Source organism: Lithobates pipiens, unplaced genomic scaffold (genome assembly GCF_037356315.1).
Source record: "Lithobates pipiens isolate NorthernLeopardFrog02 unplaced genomic scaffold, aLitPip1_a1.2 Scaffold_8, whole genome shotgun sequence".
Taxonomy (NCBI): Eukaryota; Metazoa; Chordata; class Amphibia; order Anura; family Ranidae; genus Lithobates; species Lithobates pipiens.
Window position 1 is genome coordinate 30,366,003 of NW_027507903.1, and position 22,952 is coordinate 30,388,954.

The following is a 22,952-nucleotide window of genomic DNA, read 5'->3' on the forward strand; positions in this document are numbered from 1 at the left end:
GGTATTAAGAACTGGGGTATGTAAACTTTTGATCAGGGTCATTTGGGTAGTTTCTGTGGTGATCATCATTTAAAACGAGTAAACATCTCTCTGTCTCTCTCTCACATATTTTACACATATGCTTTTACTAGGAGAAGAGATGGATTTTAGTGCCTGTTATGCTTGAACACAGAGTCCCCCCCCACCTCCATCAGAACGAACTCGGCCTTGTTTACATAGGCAGAGCTCCGTTCTGAGTCTCTGCCCAATGATCGGCGGGTGCTGGAGGACATCGAGTCACCTGCAGATTGGCTTCTGTTGTGAATATTCACAGCAGAAGCAGCGTGCGTGCGCTCCCTGCAGGCGGAAATGCCAAATCCTGTATATATATATATATATATATATATATATATATACACACACACACACACACACACACACACACACACGTGATCCGGAAAAAAGCTGTAAAACCGCTATAAGGCAATCAGCAAGTGGTTAAGAAAAAAAAGGAAAAAAAAGAAAAGAAAAAGAATACAGAAAAAAAAGACTGCACTTCCCATTTAAGTGTGTGGAGGGTTTGGATGGAACTTTGTGCGTCACTAGGACACGGATGGGCAGCGATGGATATTCTATTAGCTCTGTTCTGTATAATTCTATAATTTTATATCTGTTCTGAAAGCAAACAAAAAGCAAATCTACTACATATGAGTACAACAGGAGGGACCGCATCAGCTTGACATCAGTGTAATGGACATTTTAGATAATTCATAAAATCATAACATGGAATAAAGTGCACTTATAGCTAAATATAAAAGAGACTGTGCTGAGAGGAACCTGGGTAATAAACCTGCAACTGCCAATTTTGTGAATAGAAAACCGGCATAGATAAGGTTTGCCACCAGCAGCAGAAAGAAGTGCTTGGGGCTCATTCCTTACACACGTCGATTGCTCCCCCCCCGCCAGTGTGTGAACGGTGTATTAAGCACGGTATCTGATTTACAAATTTGTCATGCTAAATTGATCTTGGCCTGTAGCTTGGGTTGACACTGCAACCTGTATGCTCCTGTGCGTCTTCCTGGAGGCCCCTCAACTTGGAGAACACATCAGACCTAATTATTTAAGTGGAACTAAATGCTACCGCTGGTTTCACACAGGCGTTCTTTTTTTTTAGTTCAATTGAGTCACATTTTTTTTTTTTTGTAAAAAACGGACACGGACGGTAATTTTTACATCCGGTTTCATGTCCGCTGACATCCGTTTTTTACAAAAAAAAGTGCCTGAACTGAACTTCAAACACTGTATAGTATTATTATTATACAGGATTTATATAGCACCAACAGTTTACGCAGCGCTTTATAATATAAAAAGGAGACAATACAGTTATAATACAATAAAATACAAGAGGGTCCTGCTCAGAAGAGCTTACAATCTAATAGGGTGAGACAGGTGGCACAAAAGGTTGTAACTGTGGGGAATGAGCCGATGGAAGTGGTAGAAGATTAGTTGGAGAAGTGATAAGCATCCCTAAAGAGATGAGTTTTCAGGGATTGCCTGAAGGTAGCAAGAGTAGGGGATAGCCAGTCCGGTGGAGGTAGCCAGTTCCAGAGGATGGGAGAGGCTCTGGAGAAGTCCTGGAGACGAGCATGGGAGGAGGAGTCGAGAGCTTGAGAGTAGGAGGTCTTGAGAAGACCGGAGAAGACGACTTGGGTGATATTTGGAGACAAGATTGGTGTTGTAGCTCGGGCAGAGTTGTGAATGGCTTTGTATGTTGTGGTTAGTATTTTGAATTTAATTCGCTGGGTGATTGGGAGCCAGTGTAGGGATTGGAGGAGAGGGTTGGCAGACACTGAGCGGTTGGTAAGGTGGATAAGTCTGGCAGCAGCATTCATGATAGACTGAAGAGGGGAGGAGCCTATGAGAAGGGAGTTGCAATAGTCAAGGCGAGAGATAACAAGGGAGTGAATGAGGAGCTTGGTAGTTTCATTTGTTAAAAAGGGGCAAATTTTAGAGATGTTACGGAGGTGAATTCTACAAACTTTTGGCAACGATTGGACTTGGGGCTGAAATGACAAGTCGGAGTCTATTATTACACAGAGTACCCTGGCGTGAAGGGAGGGACTGATCGTTATATTGTTGATTTTGATGGAAAAGTCATGGAGGGGGGCACGGGCAGGGGGGAATAGTAATAGTTCAATTTTAAAGAGATTTAGTTGAAGGAAGTGGTGTGACATCCATGCTGATATGTCAGTTAGTAAGTTAGTAATGGGAGAGGAGACTGAAGGAGTGAGGTGAGGAGTAGACAGATAGATTTGGGTGTCATCGGCGTATAAGTGGTATTGGGGCAATGAGATGGATCTTAAGTTGTTTAGGTTGGTGGGGTCCAGAGAGGGCTTTTTAAGTATGGGGGTGATCTGGGCATGTTTTAGAGGGGAGAGGAAGGTGCCACTAGAGAGGGAGAGATTGAAGGTGTGAGTGAGGGAGCATAAGATAGAAGAAGAGGGTGACCGTAGTAGTTGTGTGGGAACAGGATCCAAGGGACAATTGGTTAGGGGGGCATCTTAGAAAAATTTTGTAACCTCGTCAGTAGTAGCCAATTCAAAAGTGGAGAGTGTTGAATGTGATTAGGCGAGGTATTTTGGGTGGGGAAAATGTACGCACAGTGGAGGTGTCCTCACAAATCAATCTTGTCTTTGAAGTGATTGGCGATCTCTTGGGCAGTGAGCGAGTTAGTGGTTAGAGAGGGTAGGGGACGAAGCAATAGGTGACGAACGCGGGTGTCAGATCCCTGTCCTCCTCTCTAACTTGCGACAAAGGCCCGGCCAACCTCAGACCACGCTGTCAGTTATGTAACAAAGCCATTCTCAGCTGCGCCCAGCACAAAAGTTTCCCAGCTTGCAGGATCACAATCTAGGTGCGAGCAGCCTGAGAGCGATTGTCACTGGGATAATTATGCAATTAACCTTTTAACTGCAACCAGTTGGTTATGCAATACAGGCAGATCCTGACTGGTGGGAGGAGTGACATAATAGCTGGTTGTCGCGTCCTTAACAACCGATGAGTCATCAGCAAAAAAGGAAAAAGATATGGGACGGGCCCCCCCCCCCCCCTCCCCCAAAGTCCATACCAGATCCTTATCCGAGCATGCAGCCCGGCAGGTCAGGAAAGGGAGGGGACGAGCAAGCGCCACCCCAAATCACCCTATTGATGGGGACAAAGGCCTCATCCCGACAACCCTGGCCGGTGGTTGTCAGGGTCTGCATGTGGGGGGGGCCCCCCCAAGTTCCTCCCCATGTGAATGGGTAGGGGTACATTGTACCCCTACCCATTCACCAAAAAAGCAGTGAAAAGTAAAAAAAAAAAAAAAAAAAACCCAAGAGCCGTTTTTTGACAATTCCTTTATTAATAGCCCTGAGCTGTCTTCTCCCACCGCAGCCTCTCCTGCCACCGGTTACCCGCTAAAGAAAAAAAAAGGCCTTGTTGCGTTGTCACTGTCTGGCATCTGTTGTAAAGCCATGGGGTATGGCCATCAGATGACGTCAGGGGGCAGGCTCCCTGGGTGACGTCATCTGATGGCCACGCCCCATGGTTATATAACATGCCAGACAGCGAGTGAGAACACAACGGAGGAAGACAGCCACAGAACAGCATTTTGTTTTTTTTGCGAGTTACCGGTGGTGAGAAAGAAGACAGCAGAGGGAGATGACGGCAGCGGGAGAGAAAGGTGGGAGAGACGGCACCGGGAGAAGATGGCGGCGGGAGAGACGGCGGCGGGAGAGAAGACAGCTCTGAGCTATTAATAAATGACTTTTCAAAAACCCGCTCTTGTTTACTTTTCACAGCTTTGCCCCCGGCGGCAAAGCTTGCTCACATGTGGGGCACCCTTGTTATAAGGGAACTTCCAGATTCCGATAAGCTTCCCACCAGCAGACCCCAACAACCACCGGCCAGGGTGGTCGGGAAGAGGCCCTTGTCCCCATCAACATGGGGGCAAGGTGCTTTGGGGTGGGAGGTGCAGTGCCCCAAAGCACCCACTCCCCCATCCCCCCATGTTGAGGACATGTGGACTGGTATGGTTCGGGGGGAGGGGCGCTCGTTTATCCCCCCTTTCCTGACCTGCATGCTCAGACAAGGGTATGGTATGGATTTGGGGGGGGGCTTAATTTTTGAAAAAAACATTTTGCCAGGAACCCTGCTGACAGCTAATGACTCATCAGTTGTATTTCCTAGTGCAACTTATAATATAAGTGAAAAATAGAACACCAACATATCATTGTTTTGCAGGCGCATGCAAATTTAAAGCTTGAAATGTTGGGTATTATTTACGAATAGGGTAATAGATTATGTTTGTGTGCCCTAAAATTTACTTTAACATTTTTTACTGAGATTTTGCACTTAAACCATGTGACAAACAATTACAACTATTTTATTCTCTAGGGCAGTGGTCCCCAAACTGCAGCCCGAGGGCCGGATGTGGCCCTTTGCTTGCCTTTGGGGCACTTTTACTCCCACTGATATAAGACACTATGGGGTTGATTTCCAAAGGCAAATAGGCTGTGCACTCTGCAGTTGCTCCAGAGCAGGGGTAGGGAACCTTGGCTCCCCAGCTGTTTTGAAACTACAAATCCCATCATGCCTCTGCCTCTAGCAGTCATGCTTGGGTCTTGCAATGTCTCATGGGAGTTGTAGTTTTAAAACAGCTGGAGAGCCAAGGTTCCCTACCCCTGCTCCAGAGCTTAATAAATGAGGTTAAGCTTCACTTTGCAAAGAATACCCAATCACGTTCAAGGAAAATTAAAAAAAAACAAGCATTTTTGCTACATATGATTGGATGATGGAAGTCAGCAGAACTTTTGCTCCTTTACGAATCTCTGGGGCAGTTGCACTTTGCAAAGCAGAGGTAATTTCTGCTACTGACATCAATGACGGGGCACTATTTCTCCCACTGAAGCCAATGAAGCACTATTCTTCCCACTGACATCATTCCTCCTCCTAATACCAAAGATGCATTGTTTTCTCCCACTGACACAGGGACAATTTTTACTCCCAATGGCCACAGTCTGACCCTTCAAAGGTCTGAAGAAATGTAAATCAATACAAAGTGGTATACCATGTTAAAGAAAAATAATAAAAGACAGCAGCGACATACCATGTGATATAACCATAGTAAACAAAAAAGTTGCGCTAGTCACAGCGAAAATTTAAATTAAAAAAAATCAACAAAAATACCAAATGACAAAGGATAATCTATTAGAACACATATCGTTAAAAAGATGCAAAGGGACAATCAAGTGAAGTAACAATGGATCATGAAAACAAAAGTATTAAGAATTCTAAAAAGTGCATATAAACGAGAGTCCACGTGATGTACAAAAAGAAAACTCCAAACAGGAAAATTCTTTCAGATGGGTTCAAAAAGAGCACCAAAAGAGCATGCAGATCCTCCTGGGATTTGAAAGCACATAAAAAATGGACTTTGGAGGCACCAATTATAGAAAAACTAAAGTAAATTGTATTGCATATAATAGATTCTCCCGTGACACCAATCACCCTGTCAATGGGAACTCTCACCAGATGACGTGGACCTCCTATTGCTAGAAAAATCAAATGGGCATGCAGGTAAACCCCTGTAAAGCAAGGTAATCCACCTGGCCTATGGAATTGGCTGAAGGTCAGGAATATTCCTCCAAGATAGCCGACTCACATCTAATGCCCCGTACACATGATCAGACTTTCCAACAACAAAACTGGAATTTTGTTCGAAGGGTGTTGGCTCCAACTGGTCTTGCAGTCACGCAAATGTTGGCCAACAATTACAAACGGAGTGACATACAAGACATACAGCGAGCCAATAAAAAAAAAGTTCTATAGTCATGTGAAATCTCCATTACGAACGCTAGTTTTACAGGACCGAGCACTTCCGGCTCATACTTGATGCCGAGCATGCATGAACTTTTGTGCGATTGACTTGTGTACACACGATCGGAAAGTCCGACAACAGTTTTGTTGGTGGAAAATCTGAGAACCTGCTAGCCAACATTTGTTGGCGGAAAGTCCGCCAGCAAATGTTCGATGGAGCATACACCAATCGTGCGTACGCGGCACAAGAATCTCAATCATCCAAGACCGCAGGGCATATGTGTGGAAAAAAGCTCCAATAGTAAGTCTGCCGTCCCAGTCCCTCTTTCCCAGTCTCTGTTTTCATGATCATTGTTACTTGACTCGATTGTCCTTTTGCATCTTTTTAAGGATACATTTTCTAATAGATTATCCTTCTCATTTGGAAACCATATGCTTCACATTAGAGCTGCACAATTAATCGCGATGTTGACTAAAGTGTTTCACAATTCTTTCTATGCAAAAAATTCTCTCTGCTCTTCTGAAGCCACAGCCTTCAAAAGAAAGAGAGAGAAAAACTGCGCAGTCTGCCAAGAATCAAAACATTCTTTAGTAGTTTAAGTATAAACATTGTAATTAATTTGTCAATGGAATAGATAGACTGTTTGTAAGTGAAAAAAGTTTAACCACTTAAACACTAAATCCTTTTTTGACATTTGTTGGTTTCTTTGGTTGTTTTTTTTTTTGCTAGAAGACCAGGAGAACTTAACTTACTTAGAACCCCTAAACATTATATATATATATATATATATATATATATATATATATATATATATATATATATATATATATATACACACACACACACATATACACACATATATACACAGTGCCTTGCGAAAGTATTCGGCCCTCTTGAATTTTTTTTTTTTTTTTTTTTTTAGTAGACACCCTAGAGAATATAATGGTGGTTGTTGCAATATTTTATGTCACACTGATCTTTCAAATGCATACTTTAATGAATTTAAAAAACAAAACAAAAAAAAACAAAAAATAACCAGTAAAGTTATCCCATTTTTTTTTTTTTATAATGTGAAAGATTTTACATCGCGAGAATCGTGATTTTTAATCCAAGCAAAAAAATTGTGATTCTCATGTTGGCCAGAATCGTGCAGTTCTACTTAATATCAATATTATCACATCAATAAATCGGCCGCAACTATAAAACTATCAATTCTTATCACCTTTATTGAGTTTTTTTGATTTACAGATGAAAACCACCTTCGAAAAGGAAAAAAAAAAAAAAACACAAGATGTAAGGGCATTTATTGAGCTTTGTTGAGTCATCTACTGTAGATTATAAAAAAGGCTCTAAAGAGAAAACACCAGACAGCAGTAGACATGAGTTACAGCAAGTACATACTGTACCTCCATAAACTCCAAAACAAAATATTGTCCAATGATTGTATTATCACATTACGCCGGTGAGAGCGAGGTTACATGCCGAGACACAGAACATTGTTTTCTGCTGCTGATCTGTCATGTATATACGGAGAAGAGAGGAAGTCTTCTGTTATTAGAGAGGTCTCGCCTTCCATCAGTTCTATTACAAGAATAGAAACACATTATACAGTGACTGCAGGCCATAGACTGGATAGGTCTACCTTTCTGCTCCTGTCCATCGTTTAGATTCCAGATCAATAGAACATTCCCCCTCTTGGCTCTTCTCACATTGCCCCCCCCCCGTCTCCCCTCTTCATCTTCTACCCTTCCCCCCTCCCCCTCTTTCCTCCCTTCCCCCTTTCCCTTTCCCTTCCCTTCTCCCCCTTCTCTTTTCTGTCTCCCTCCCCCGTCCTTTCTTTCTGCCAATGGAGCCTCATACAGTATTTACTCATTTACACTACTACTTTAGACATAGTCTCCGCTAACAAAGCCCGCATGTCCGCCATGGGGGGATGAATTGGTGGCATGGGACTTTTTTGGCTTTTGGTTTGTAGGTGAGCAATCTCCTATTGTTGTTGTAATTTTTCTAAGATTATATATTTGCTAAATTGTGTGCATTTTTGTTCTAAATAAACAACCTGTTTTTATAGATTATTCCCCCAGAGGAAGCGGCATTAAGACTGCGCAACTAGTAGAGGATCTCCAATCTATGAGGATAATTCCATTACCGAATACACCCCTTGGGAATAAACCTACGAGTTATTGTATGCTGCGAGGTTTCATTTCCCATTTTTTATTGATTGTCTCTCTGTATGTTTTTTACATGTAATAAATAAGAATTTTTACTAAATTGATTGTTTGTCTATCAGTATCCGGATAGTCCATAAATTCCTTCTTTTTGGTTTGAGTGTGTTAGGGGACAGTCTCAGCAACTGTCCGCACTCTCTTTCCTTCCCCCTCTTTGTCCTAAGCCAGTTAGATATTTACCAAAGCTAGTCTGTGTAAGATAGGCGTTTTTGTTTCTGTGGCTTATACAGGCCAATTTTCAGCTTTTTCGCACTTTGAATGACAATTACGCAGTCATGCAACACTGTACCAAAACTAAATTTGTATCAATATTTTTAGACAGATAGAGCTTTCTTTTGGTGGTATTTAATCACCATTGGGTTTTTTTTTTTTCATTTTATCCAATAAAAACAAAAAAAAAAGACAGAAAATTTAGAGAAAAAAAAATGTTTCTTAGCTTCTGTCATATCATTTTGTAAATAAGTAATATTTCTCCTTCAGGGCTAGTTTATACTTGCTTCAAAACATGGCTTCGGGCTCGCTTTGTGCTTTGTTAAAGGCTCTCTGAGCGCCAAAGACCCTGTCACTAAATAAAATATTTAGCTTACATTCCTGGTGACACCTTGCTTTTGCTTGGTGGTTCGATGGAGCTTCCGTGGGGCACTGATGAGGCTTCCGTGGGGCTTCTACGAGGCTTCCGTGGGGCTTCTACGAGGCTCCCGTGGGGCTTCTACGAGGCTCCCGTGGGGCTTCTACGAGGCTCCCGTGGGGCTTCTACGAGGCTCCCGTGGGGCTTCTACGAGGCTCCCATGGGGCTTCTACGAGGCTCCCGTGGGGCTTCTACGAGGCTCCCGTGGGGCTTCTACGAGGTCCCCGTGGGGCTTCTACGAGGCTCCCGTGGGGCTTCTACGAGGCTTCTACGAGGCTTCCGTGGGGCTTCTACGAGGCTCCCGTGGGGCTTCTACGAGGCTTCCGTGGGGCTTCAATGAGGCTTCCGTGGGGCTTCAGTGGGGCTTCGATGAGGCTTCCGTGGGGCTTCGATGAGGCTTCAAGCAAGCTTCGCCATGGACTTCTATGGAGGCTTTGAAGCACCACTGAAGCTACATGGGGTATCATTTTTGAAAGCGAAGCCGAAGCAAAAGCAGTTGTAAACAGGACTGTAAGCCAACCATTTTATTTAGTGACAGGGGCTTTGAAAAGCATTCAAAGAGCTTTAACAAAGCCTATCTGAAGCCTTGTTGAAGCCGAAGCAAGTGTAAATGAGCCCTCACTGATGTGCACGGATGAGGCTGCACTGATGGACACTGATGAGGCGACACTAATATGCAGCACTGATGAGCACTGATAGGCAGCATTGACTGGCATCACAGCTGGCACTGTTGGGGCTGCACTGTTGATCAGTGCCCTGATTATCTGTGCAGATTTCCCCTGTGAGGAAATGCCACTGATCGGCTCTACTCGCCTCACACGCTTTCAGTGTGCAGAAAGGAATGCCAATAACTGGCATTTGCTTGTTTATTGGTGATCAACTGTGATTGGACACAGTTGGTCACATAGTTAAAGAGCCTCATCATCGGGACAGGTGATCTAGCATTTCCCAGGGACAAAACGCAACACTGATCTCCAGAGAGCCGCCGCCTGCCCATCATTTGACAATATGGCGGGCGGAAGGTGGTCAGTTAACACTGACAATGCCATGCTCTGCCACAGTGAAAACATGGTTTATCCAGGCAGGTTGCTGGGCTCCAGGTTGCGCGTGTTTTTCAGAGGAAACTGATTTTTCAGTGTCCTTAATGGTTGATAAAACCTGGTTTGGAACCTGCAGTCTGGAGACTTCGTAGAAATTTGGAATGGATAAAGGATCCAATCCTGGGTCCTGGTTTTGGGAACAACCAGCACACTAAAGCCTACCGGTAGTACACACAGGCCGAATATTGGGCGGCATCGGCTGGTTCAATAGAAACCAGCCGACATTCAGCCTGTGTGTACAGAAGCTGGCTTCTTTAGAAAGGGCCTGACTGAAAAAGGTGTGCCGATCGACATCCAATCAGCGCCATCAGACAATGGCTAACAGCACTGACCAGTGTGTTCTGGTGGGAGGGCAGTCCCCCGTCAGACCACAATAGCTCAGTGGGGAAGATTGCTGTACTAACACTGCATAGTTAGTACAGCAGCTCCTCCCGAGCTGGGTTGAACGAAAAAATAAATAAATATCAATAGTGTGTACCAGGCCTAAATGGGCAGGTATGTGCAGTGCTTTTATTAGAGACCTGACTATGGTTCAGGGCTCCACCCCAGAAGACAGAGGAGGTTTCTGCCCAGGCGTAAGGAGGGCTCCACCTAGGAGATAGGCGAGAGCCAGGGAAGCAAGGAGCTGCTAGGTACAGAGTTTGTGAGACTATCTGGAGAAGACAAAGGCCTGAGGTTAAAGGCCAGAGTAGGAGCGCTGCAAGTATAAGCCAGGAGGCTGATGTACATTGTATTTTGTGCCAGAGAAATGCTGGAATTCCCCATCCAGGGAAACCCATTTGATTTTCTTGAACTTTTTTTTTTCTTTAAAAAAAATGGGCAAGAAAAGTCCTAGAAAAAAAGATTTAAGCGAGTGGCTAATTCCTTTTATGCCCCTTTCACACTGATCTCTCTGCTGAACCCCGCTGAGCAGGCTGATGACAGGTCGCTGTCTGCTCGGCTGATGCAGAGCGGACATGGATGCAGCCAGCTTTCCTCTATGGGCGGTTGGATGGAAACTGGCCACCTCTCTGTTTCCATCCAGCTGTATTCCGATCCGATCGACGGATGGGGAAATGGATCACCCATCCATCTGTTTTTAGCGGATAGGATTGGATGTTGGCAGGTCAATGTCTGTTGACACCCGCTACTCTATAGAGAGCAATGCATGTTCCGATCGGGCCCACCTGAAAAAACTGACAGGCGGACCCTATTGATCCACCCATGTGAAAAAAGGTACCTAATGCGCATTTGAAGCACAAAAATCCATGTGGTTATACACTACATAATCACCATGTTAAAAGTCAGAATTTTTTAGCATCTGCATATGAAAGATTGGTTAAAATAGGAGGTGTGGGATTTAAAAAAAAAAAAAAAAAAATGATGATATACATACTCATCTAGGTGAATGCAGCATCAGTCCGATACTGCATTTGTCCCCCGCCGCCTCCTAGACTGAGAACGGAGTAATCAAAGACCGCTGCGTTCTCGGTCTTCATAGAGCAGAGAGCCGGAACATGTGACAGTGTACATCATATGAAGGGGAAGATATTGGTGATGTAGCCCTCCCAGTATGCATCTGTGAGGTCAGGGCTACATCACCAGTGCCTCACTTAAAGAGGAGTTACACCCAAAAGTGGAAGCTCCCCTTATCTGTCTCCCCCCCCCCCCCCGTGTCACAGTTGGAACCTTTTTTTGGGGGGGGGGGGTGGGTACCTGTTTTCGACAGGTACCTGTCTCCATTTTCATTCAGTCCCCTCCTCCTTAGCTGCCGCTGTGCCATTCAAAAAGCGCAGCGCATTTCACGCATGCACAGTAGGGAATTGGCCGTTAAGCCGCAAGGCTTCACTGACAGTTTCCCTTACAGGCAATGCTAGCGGCAGTGCCTGAGAGCCAATGGAAACATCGGCTGGGGTGCAGACAGAGGCGGACTGACAACTCATGGGGCCCCTGGGCGATAGGAGATTATGGGGCCACACAGTATACACAAACACACACACACACACACACACAGTATACAATCACACAGTATACACACAAGTATCTATTGGCTGAGAAGGTACTGGAGAGGTGGGGCAGCTATAATCTCTGGATTTTTATACTAAAAGGATGTCAGTAAGGGACATTTCAGAGACAGATGTAAAAAAAAAAAAAAAAAAAAACACAAATTTTTACATACTGTCCCTGGTTTTACTGAGGCTGGCAACCCTGATGGGGCCCCATAGTGGCATGGGGCCCTCGGGCAGTGCCCGAGTGGCTCAATGGTCAGTCCGCCCCTGGGTGCAAACATTACTGGACTCCAGGACAGGCAAGTGGCCTGCTATTAAAAGTCAGCAGCTACAGTATGTGCAGTTGCTGACTTAATTTTTTCCGTGGGGAGGGGCAGAGCTCTGCTTTAACCAAGATGTGGAAAGCCAGTAATTGCAAGTAAAAGCCAAAAAAGCTTAACTAATGAATGTAAGATAAGTTCATATCAGCATGCAAATCTGCATGGCTTTAATTTTTTTTAGTGAAAACGGGGAAAGTTACGCTTTAAGTGAAATTCACAATTCTAGAATTTATTTAGTCGGGTGATAAATGTAGTCTAAAAGTCTGGTACATTTTTATAGAGGTAAAACTGCATAAACAACTTCAGGAAACCACAACTTCAAGAAACCACACTGTCCACTTCCTCCTGAGCACTAGATAAATAAAAAAAATGGTCAAACCATTTAACTGGTTTTAGCCTTTCTGAAATGTGTGTAGTTAAAGGATCCGACTTCTTCATTAAAGCGGTAGTAAACCCGCACATTTTTTTTTTTTTTTTTATTTTTTTTTTTTAAACCTGCAAAGCAAAAGGCATCATGAGCTAGTATGCACCGCATACTAGCTCATTATGAAATACCTACCTTAGAACGAGGCCTCGACATCTGGCCCGATCCACGCCGAGGGAGCCGACATGCTCCCTCTGCGTTTCTTCCGGGTATCGCGGCTCCGGCGCTGTGAGTGGCCGGAGCCGCCATATCGTCACTCCCGCGCATGCGCGCGGGAGATTTCATTCCGGCCGCCGGCCACTGCCGGATTTTCAGGCCGAGAATCCCTTTGTGCGCATGCGCTGCTGCAGTCAGCGGCGCATACCGAGGGGGATATCTCCTAAACCGTACAGGTTTAAGAGATATTTTTTTTACCTACAGGTAAGCCTTATTATAGTCTTTCCTGTAGGTAAAAGTTTAAAAATCGAGTATACAACCACTTTAAGGGCCAGTTCACGCCAGATGCAGTTCCGTTTTATCTGCACCAATACAGTCCGTTCCGGTCAGTTTCTGCACCAGAAACCAACCGGAAACTGACCAGAAACTGACTGCATGGTGTGAACTAGAGCAAATAGAATACATGGAAAACACTGTGCATGCTATTTTTGTTCAGAAAAACTGCATCTGGTGTGAACTGGCCTTAACAGTTTGCAGCAAAGCCCCATATGGAAGAATCAGTCTATGTACTGACAAGTAAGGATCAGCCGAAACCCCCCCCCCGGTTCGGTTTGGTTCGCACCAGAACATGTGAACAGGCAAAAAATGTGTCTGAACACATGAACACCATTAACGTCTATGGGACACTAACATGAAAAATCAAAAGTGCTAATTTTATATGCAAGTTATTGTCATAAAAAGTGTTTGGGGACCCGGGTCCTGCCACAGGGGACATTTATCAATGCAACAAAAATATATACTGTGGCAGAGCGTTGCCCTGCCAGGGTCTAGAAGGAGGATGTGACCCAGAATTCCAGGGAGAATGTAACATGAAGAGGAAACTGGCCTTTCAGTTTCCTCAGTGTTTTCTAAAGTCCACTTTGGGACCTGAAGCTCAGGGATTTCTGAGAGATCCGGGTGGGATGAAATCCCTAGTCCTCCTGGTCCCACCTCCCGTTATCGTGATTTGGATGAATCAGTGGCATAAAAATGACGATCCTACCAAAAATACTATATTTATTCCGTGTTTTACCAATCCCTGTTCCTGCCTATTTCCTACGACTTATACAGAAAAGAGTAATGTCGTTCATATGGGGTTCCTCCAAACCGCAAATACAACAACGTACTTTATTTCTTCCAAAACTTAATGGAGGATTAGGATGTCCTAATTTTGCATGCTATTATAGGGCAGCACACTTGGCTAGTTTAACTAAATATCATGCACGAAAATAAATCCCATTATGGGTGTCTATAGAAGGAGCTGACTGTGACCCTATTTCCATATCAAACCTCCTTTGGATCTCTCCTAGAGATCGTAGAAATCTACGAAATCCTATCACTAAACATTTTATATCTCTTAGGGATAGGTTTAAAATAGGAAATCGCTTACAATCTACACACAATCCGCTATTATCATTTTATAAAAACCCAGCATTTTATCCGGCATGGGTCTCTCCTAAATCTTTTAAAGAATGGGTATCGCCAGGGGCGTCGGGAGGGGGCGGCTGGGGGGGGGGGGGCTGAAGCCCCGAATGTGTCCCCCTATAGCCCCGAGTGTCAGCTCTGCAGGGTAGGCGAGAGTGCCGGGACCAATCTGATCCCGAGCGCCGCCGAGCGTGGCCAAACGAGGCCGAGTGCGGCCGAGTGCCAGAGCAGGTTCCACCTTCTGGAGCCTGCACGTCTATGATGGACGTCCCATTGGTCCAATGCCGGGACCGCGGGACGTGTGACGTCCATCATAGGCGCTGTTGGAGCCAGAAGGTGGGAATTACAAAGAGGCTGCCGCGCCAAATCCCCGCTTGGCGCTCGGGCAAGCTGCTCTCCTCTCCTCCTCAGCTCCTCCTCTGAGGACTGGCTGCTGCGACAACACGACAGGTCAGTGTATGTAAATGTCAGTGTAGGTAGGTCAGTGTGTATAAATGTCAGTGTAGGTAGGTCAGTCAGTGTAGCTAGGTCAGGCAAGTCAGTGTAGGTTGGTCACTACCGTTAGTGCATGTATATGTCCAGCGTATGTAGGTCAGGCAGGTAAGTGTTGGTAGGTCACTATCGTCAGTTTAGGTAGGTCATGTAGGTAGATCACTGCCGTCAGTGTAGGTAGGTTAGTGTATGTAAGTCACTACCGTCAGTGTCACGGCCTAGCCAAAAAACGTACAACACCCCCCCAGCCCCCCCTCCCCCCGTTTCCAGCTTGGACTCTGGGCTGAAGCCCCTGGTCCTTTTGCCACCTAGCAACGCCCCTGGGTATCACTAAATATCCTGACCATTCATAAGTTTGTAGACTCCTCATCCTTCATCCCCTTCCCCACACTTTGTGACACCTATGACTTACCCCATAAAGAAATATTTCGATATCTCCAAATTAAAAACTGGAGTGTAAGGTCAGAGCAGCAGTGCTGCAAGTGAGAGCCAACTAGGCTGAATGTAGTTTTGTTGATGAAAAGGAATGCTGAAACCCCTGTGAGGGAAACCTATCTTTGTTGGACTTTCTTTTAATAAAAATGGGCAAACAAAGCCCTTAAAAAGAAGAACCAGCGAGTGGAGGTGTCCTTCAAGCTCTACATTTGATGCTAATGCTTTACAATACATACACACATATACACGACTTGCTGAAATTCAAATTGAGCATCAGAATGGGGAAGAAAGGGGATTTAAGTGACTTTGAACGTGGCATGGTAGTTGGTGCCAGACGGGCACCAACAGGCACCAAAAGGGTAGGGTCTGCTGATCTACTGGGATTTTCTCACACAACCATCTCTCGGATTTACAATGGTTGAGGAAGAGAACATATCCAGTGAGCGGCAGTTGTGTGGAGGAAAATGCCTTGTTGATGTCAGAGGATAATGGACAGACTGGTTCCAGATGATAGAAAGGTAACAGTAACTGAAATAATCACTTGTTACAACCAAGGTATACAGAATCCCATCTCTGAACACACAACACATTGAACCTTGAAGCACATGGGCTGCAGCAGCAGAAGACCACACCGGGTGCCACTCCTGTCAATGAAGAACAGGACTGAGGCTACAATTCACACAGGCTCACCAAAATTGGACAATAGAAGATTGGAAAAATGTTGCTTGGTCTGATAAGTCTCGATTTCAGCTACAACATTCAGATAGTAGTGCCAGAATTTGATGTAAACAACACAAAAGCATGGATCCATCCTGTCTTGTATCAACGGTTCAGGCTGGTGGTGATGTAATGGTGTGGGGGATATTTTATTGGCACACTTTGGGCCCCTTAGTAATAATTGAGCATCGTTTAACCGCCACGGCCTACCCGAGTATTGTTGCTGACCATGTCCATCCCTTTATGACTACAGAAGGATAACGTACCATGTCACAGAGCTCAAATCATCTCACCACTGGTTTCTTGAACATGACAATGAGGTCACTGTACTCCAATGGCCTCCACACTCACCAGATCTCAATCCAGTAGAGCCCCATTTGGTATGTGGCGGAATGGGAGATTCACCTCATGGACCTGCAGCCAACAAACCTGCAGCAACTGCGTGATGTTAATATGGACCAAAATCTCTGAGCAATGTTTCCAACACCTTGTTGAATCTATGCCACGCAGAACTAAGGCAGTTCTGAAAGCAAAAGGGGGTCCAACCACCTGGTACTAGCAAGGTGTACCTAATAAGTGGCCAGTGAGTGGATAGATAGATAGATAGATAGATAGATAGATAGATAGATAGATAGATAGATAGATAGATAGATAGATAGATAGTACAGGACGTCAGGAATGGGTCCTGAGTGGAGATGTATATCCCCACTATTTGGGTTGTGCTACTTTTATCGGAGAGTTCAAAGAACATTTTTAGTACTCAATGGTTTTTACCCATGCTGGGTTAAGGGTTCTGAAGTAGTCCAGTTGAATAGGAGAAGACCGATTTCAGTAAGTCCTCATTTGGGACCTGGGACTAAGGCCGCGTACACACGCGGGGACTGTTCGCCCAACTTTGTCCGTCAAACAGTTTCAGCAAACAGTCCGCTCAAAATTAGCATGGACGGACATGGCCACACACGACGAACGAACAGTTTGCTGAAACCGTGCGCGATGACGTGAACGGCACGTACGACGGGACGAAAAATACGACGTCCTATACACTGCATTATAACTTTCGGCGTGTAAATCCTTTCTGAGCATGCGCGGAACTTAGTTTGACGAACAAGCCTACACACGAGGGGACTGTTCGCTGAAACAAAGTTTTAGCGGACAGTTTTTCGGAATTTCCGAAAAACCTTGTTCAGCGGACTGTTCGCTGAAACTGTCCGCTGAAAGCCCACACACGAGCGGACTGTCCGCCGAAACACTGTTCAGCGGACAAAGTTGGGCGAACAGTCCCCGCGTGTGTACGCGGCCTTAGAGACTTGGATAAACTTTGGGTAGAAAACAGCCTCCAAACCCTGATTACAGGAACTTTGTTATCAAAAGGCATTAACCCGTGCATGGGAGTCCAGAAAAGGAATGGGAAACACAGCCAGCAAATCTCTGAGAGGTAGAGCGGCATGGTTCACATTGTCCGGCACACTGTTTTTGAGCTCCTACAGCCTTTGTGGCACCCTGAAACCAGATGGGAACCCCCAACCCTGATATGGGACTGGTTTACTGGCGGTGATGCATTATATTGCTTTTAATGATGCCAGAATTATGGACGGTTTACATATACAGGGATTGGACAAAAATAAGGTAATGCATAATTTGTTGGTGTGAAAGTGACGACATTTTGCGATGAAAGCGGAAGTGATGTAACATCGTTTTGCTTCCGCGGTGTGATGAGACTTCTAGCCAACAGGTGGGAAGCCTCACTTTCCTCATTCACTGCTTGCACTGCTAGTAATATGGAGCCATGTCAAAGCTTACTGAGTTTCAAGGATTGCACATTTTTTGGTGGCCGCATAGCTGGCGTCTCTGTGACTGAAGTTGTCAATTTATTTGCGGTGTTGTGAGATATAATATCAAAGGTTATGATGGTATATACAATTTCCAGGAAAACATTGTCTAATAAGCATAAGCTTAGTCGACAAGGTCAACGGATCAGAAAAAGAGAAAAGGACATTGCTCAGGATTGTGACCCGGATGTTTGCATGAAGAGTGGTATCAGACTCCATTATTCATCATCCAAGACTAATATAATATTTGGCAATTCTCAGGAGAACTTAGGCCATCTTGGAGGCCAAAGGCAGTCCAACATCATATTAGGCTATCCTGGGGGGGGGGGGGGGGGGAGTTTCTCTCTCTCTATAATATAATATAATATAATATAATATAATATAATATAATATATATATATACACACACACACACACATACACACACACACCGTATTTATCTGTGTATAACACGCACTTTCCCCCCCCTTAAAATAGGGGGGGAAATCGCGTGTGCATGTTATACGCCGATATACTGTAGGCTGCCACCAAGGGGAAGGAGAGGCCAAGCGATGAAATAGAGCCAGATCTCCTGTGTACTCGGCTCGGCTCGCAGTCATGCTCAGTCCCGCCCCCTGGACATCTCCTAGCATTGGCGTCCCGGCATTGGACTGGCGTTATATCCATAATAGGATCCGGGCCAAGGGGCGGGACTGGGCGTGGCGCCGAGCTGAGTACACAGGAGATCTGGCTCTATTTTGGCAGTGCTCGTCCCCTCCTTGCCCTTGGTGGCAGCCTATATTTCGGCAAGGCTGCAGATGGACACTGATCAGGCTGCAGTGGGGAGCAATTCTGCAGATGAGCACTGATTAGGCTGCAGATGGGCACAGATCAGGCTGCAGTGAGGAGCAATGCTGCAGATGGGCACTGATTAGGCTGCAGATGGGCACAGATCAGGCTGCACTGAAACTACAAATGGGCACAGATCAGGCTGCATTGATGCTCACTAACCAGTATTTTGCTTCAAAGTGGTTTATTTAAAAAAAAAAAAAGGTGTTTTTTTCCTGAAACTTCCCTCTTAAATTGAGGTGTGTGTTATATGCCAGCACATGTTATATATTTATTACATACTGTATACTGGTTAGGTGGTTAGGACTAGGGATGAGCTGAACCCCCCCCCCCCCCCCGGTTCGGTTCGCACCAGAACATACCGAACAGGCAAAAAACGTGGCAGAACACACAAACATGAATAATCAAAAGTGCTCATTTTAAAGGCTCATATGCAAGTTATTGTCATAAAAAGTGTTTGGGGACCCGGGTCCAGCCCAAGGGGACATGTATCAAAGCAAACAAAATGTTTTAAAAAATGCCAGTTTTTTCGGGAGCAGTGATTTTTTTAAATGCTTAAAGTGAAACAATAAAAATGAAATATTCCTTTAAATATTGTGCCTGGGGTGTGTCTTTAGTATGCCCATATAGTGGCCCATTTTCCCATGTTTAGAACAAAACCACAGCTAAATGACATTTCTAAAGGAAAAATTGTCATTGAAAACTGATCGCGGCTGTAATGAATTGTCAGATCTTGGCAATATGGATAAAACTCATTGAAAAAAAAAAAAAAAAAAAGAAGAGCATGGGATCCCCCCAGTCCATTACCAGGTCTTTTGGGTCTGGTATGAATGTAAATGGGAACCCCGAACCAAAATAAAAAAAAAAAAAAAAAAAAGGGGGTCCCCCTAAAATCAATACCAGACCCGGAACTTGCCGTTCACCCATCCCTAGTTAGGACTCGGGATGAGCTTAAAATTCACTATTTATCTTTCAAAACATGTTTCACAGCGCTAAACCTTTCATCCAATTTCTAAATTGTTGCATTTGAACATTATAAAAACAAGTCTAAAGGAATAGCAGTGATAAAAAAATTAAAAAAAACACTTGTGGGTTTAACTCCTTTTTTATGTTTAATTCTCCTTTTAAGGAGGTGTGGCAGGGGGTGTGTCCTATGCCTACATAATTTTGCCAATAGGTATCCCTCGTTCCCATCTCAAAAAGTTGGGAGGTATGTGAACTTACGTTCAGTCATACCTGAAAGTCCGCTGTCAGTGCTGGGCCAATGAGCTACGGGTGTGGAATTCCCCATCCTACAGCTGCAGAAACCTAAGACCCCTTTCACACCGAGCCACCCCAGGCGTCAGCGGTAAAGTGGAGCTATTTTAAGCGCTGCTTTACCATCGTTTTAACCCCCCGCTAGCGGCCGAAAAGGGGTTAAATCCACTTGCAAAATACCGCCGGAGTGGCGTTTTGCTGGCGGTATCGCAGAGCTGCCCCTTTGATTTCAATGGGGAGCAGTGGTGGAGGAGCGGTGGAGTTCACCATTCCTTCACCGCTTCAAAGAAGCTGCTGGCAGGACTTTTTCTAACGCCCTGCCAGCTCACTGCTCCAGTGTGAAAGCCCTCGGGCATGGAGCAGCTGTCTTAGGCCATTTTGCAGGCGCTAATTTTAATGCCATAGCGCCTGCAAAACTCTCCTGTGTGAAAGGGGTCTAAAGGGTGGGGATGCTTGTGACATCATTGACCCAATATGGCCATACTAGGCAGTAGTAAATATGAAACATTCATGTGCAATATTTCAAATTTAGCGGAGTAAAAAGACAATTTAAATATTTGGGCCTGAATATAAAGAAAATATATTTAAGAACATTACAAATTCATTTGAATAGGGCCCCTAAAGCATTACGAGACCAACTTAGAACCGCGTTCTGTTCCCGCATATCTTCCTTCAGCAACGTAATCAATCTTTGTAAGTCTTCATGCAAACTGTACGTTAAATTTACATGAAACAATCCAAACTTGCAGTCGTCTGGAAAATACGTTTTACTTGCTTTGCAGATGCGTCCCTTGTTAGCAGCATTGGGATTATTGCTGTGAAAGTTTTCCAGTTTTTGGTTCTCCTGAAGCAGAACTGCGGCCAGATAAGTAGTAGTGATATTCTCTGCTAATAACTGCGGGAGGATAATGATCATAACTCTTTCTATAATATTTTCTTTGGTTACTGCATAGATTTTATTTAATACATCTTGTAAACAGCAATTACTGTATACAGGCAGTCCCCGAGTTACGAACACGATAGGTTCTGTAGATTTATTCTTATGTTGAATTTGTATGTATGTAAGTGGGAACGGGTACATTTTTTACGTGTAAAATAATTTGTATTTGATATATATTAATTTTGGATAGCATCGGGAAGGGTTAACTTGTCATGCAGTGATGTGGGATTGTTGACAGGTCCACGGGACAGTAGGTGGCAGCATGTGGTGAGCAGCAAGATGGTCGCCCAGCGGCTTCCGAGACCAGTGTGATGTCATGCTGCCTCCGTTCTTAAAGTGATAGTAAAGGCTTTTTTTTTTCCTTTCAAATAACAAACATGTTATACTTGCCTGCTCTGTGTAGTGGTTTTGCACAGAGCAGCTCTGATCCTCCTCCTCTAAGGTCCCTCTTCGGGGCCCCTGGCCCCTCCCTCCTGCTGAGTGCCCCTCAGCAAGCAGCTTGCTATGGGGACACCGGAGACGCAGCTCCGTGTGTCCATTCAGACACGGAGACACAGTTCAGCCCTGCCTCCCTCGATCTCCTCATTGGCTCACTAAGGGCTCTTTTACACGGGTGATCCGCCCGGCGGACTCCACTTTGCTCAGCGGAGGATCGATCCGCTGATCCCCACTGAGCAGGTGGATGAGAGGTCCGTCTCCGCTCACTGTGTGGACATGGACCTGTCAGTGCCCTGTTCTCCTCTATGGGGAGATTGGATGAAAACAGACCGCCTGTCCATTTTCATCTGATCTGCCAGACAGATGGAAAAAAGGGTCTCTATCCAACTGGATTTCACGGACAGGATAGGGTAGCAGCGGACACCGCTGACATCTGCTGCCCCATAGGGGTGAATGGAGTATCCGATCAGGTCCGCCTGAAAAACTGACAGGGGGACCTGATCGGAAAGCCCATGTGAAAAGGGCCTAACTTTGATTGACAGCAGTGGGAGCCAATGGCGTCCTGCTGCTGTCTCAGCCAATGAGGAGGGGAGTCCTGGACAGCCGAGACTCTCGTGCAACATCGCAGGATAGAGATGGGGCTCAGGTAAGTATTAGGGGGGCTGAGGGGGGTTGCTACTCACACCACCCAGGTGTGCTACAATAGCGAATGAACATACGCTATTGTAACACTGATCCTCCTCCCGGCCAATCAGAAGAGGATTACTGGATTGTCTGAAAGGACAGCCGAGCCTTGGACACCTAGGAGGAGGGGAGGAGATGCATGGCCACGGTGATGGAGGAAAGGACACAGGAGCCTCTGCCCAATGCCTGCCACTTAGATGGGGTAAGTGCCGGACCAACCAGCAGACAGAGAGCATGGGGGTGGGGGTTGAGGTGCCACTGGCCACTGGAGGGGGTGGTGGTGGTGGTTTGCCGCCCCCCCTACCCCCCCAAAAAAAAACACCGGCTGGCATTGACTGCGGGGCGGCGGCTCTCCTGCGCAAAATCACCTACAGGTACAGTGGGGAGCCAATCCGCTGAACTTTCACGAGAGAGGCAAAACGCTGACCCGCCTATGTAAACAAGGCAGATTGTGGTTCTGCTAGTAGGCGAGACAGAGATCCTGTGTTTCTGCTAGTAAAAAAAAATCTATAAATCTATCTTATCAAAAACATGTAGCAGAATACATATTGTCCTAAATTGATGAAGAAATTAGATTTTTTGAAAAATTGTATTCTGTATGTTTTATAGCAGAAAAGTAAAAAATATTGTTTTTTCAAAATTGTCAGGCTTTTTTTGTTTCTAGCGCAAAAAAAAAAAAAAAGCAGAGGTGATCAAATACCACCGGATGAAAAGTATTTGTGGGAAAAAAAAGGACATCAATTTTATTTGGGAACAGTGTCACACAACCGCACAATTGTCAGTTACAATAACACAATTCCGTATTGCAAAAAATGGCCTGGTCATGAAAGGGGGGGGTAAACCTTCCAGAGCTGGAGTGGTTAATAAATAGAGCTGAAATATGCTGTCAGAACAATATTTGTTCAATTATAGATAATCAAAAAACAAGCCAAAAAATCTGAATTGGTAAATTTAAAAACTGAATGACGTTCTGGACCAATGTTCAGAATGCGAAAATAAAATGATTCATTTGTGCAGACTTGATGTATTTCTACTGAATGTCATTTAATTTCACGGAAATTCATTTTAGATAAAGACTAGTAAATTAATTCCTTAATGACAGTCAAATGTCAGTGGACAGAATGAAATAAAAAACAAATTAAAAGGATTTCGCCACTTCGGGTAAAAACACAATTAAATTAAAAT

The 22,952-nt window shown here is 44.8% G+C and overlaps 1 protein-coding gene across 2 annotated transcripts in view; it reads right to left on the bottom strand.

Annotated features, from left to right (window-relative positions):
- Window positions 1-22,952, bottom strand: part of SLCO3A1 (solute carrier organic anion transporter family member 3A1) — a 546,291-nt gene that overhangs the window by 392,024 nt on the left and 131,315 nt on the right. The gene's annotated exons all lie outside the window — the stretch shown is intronic.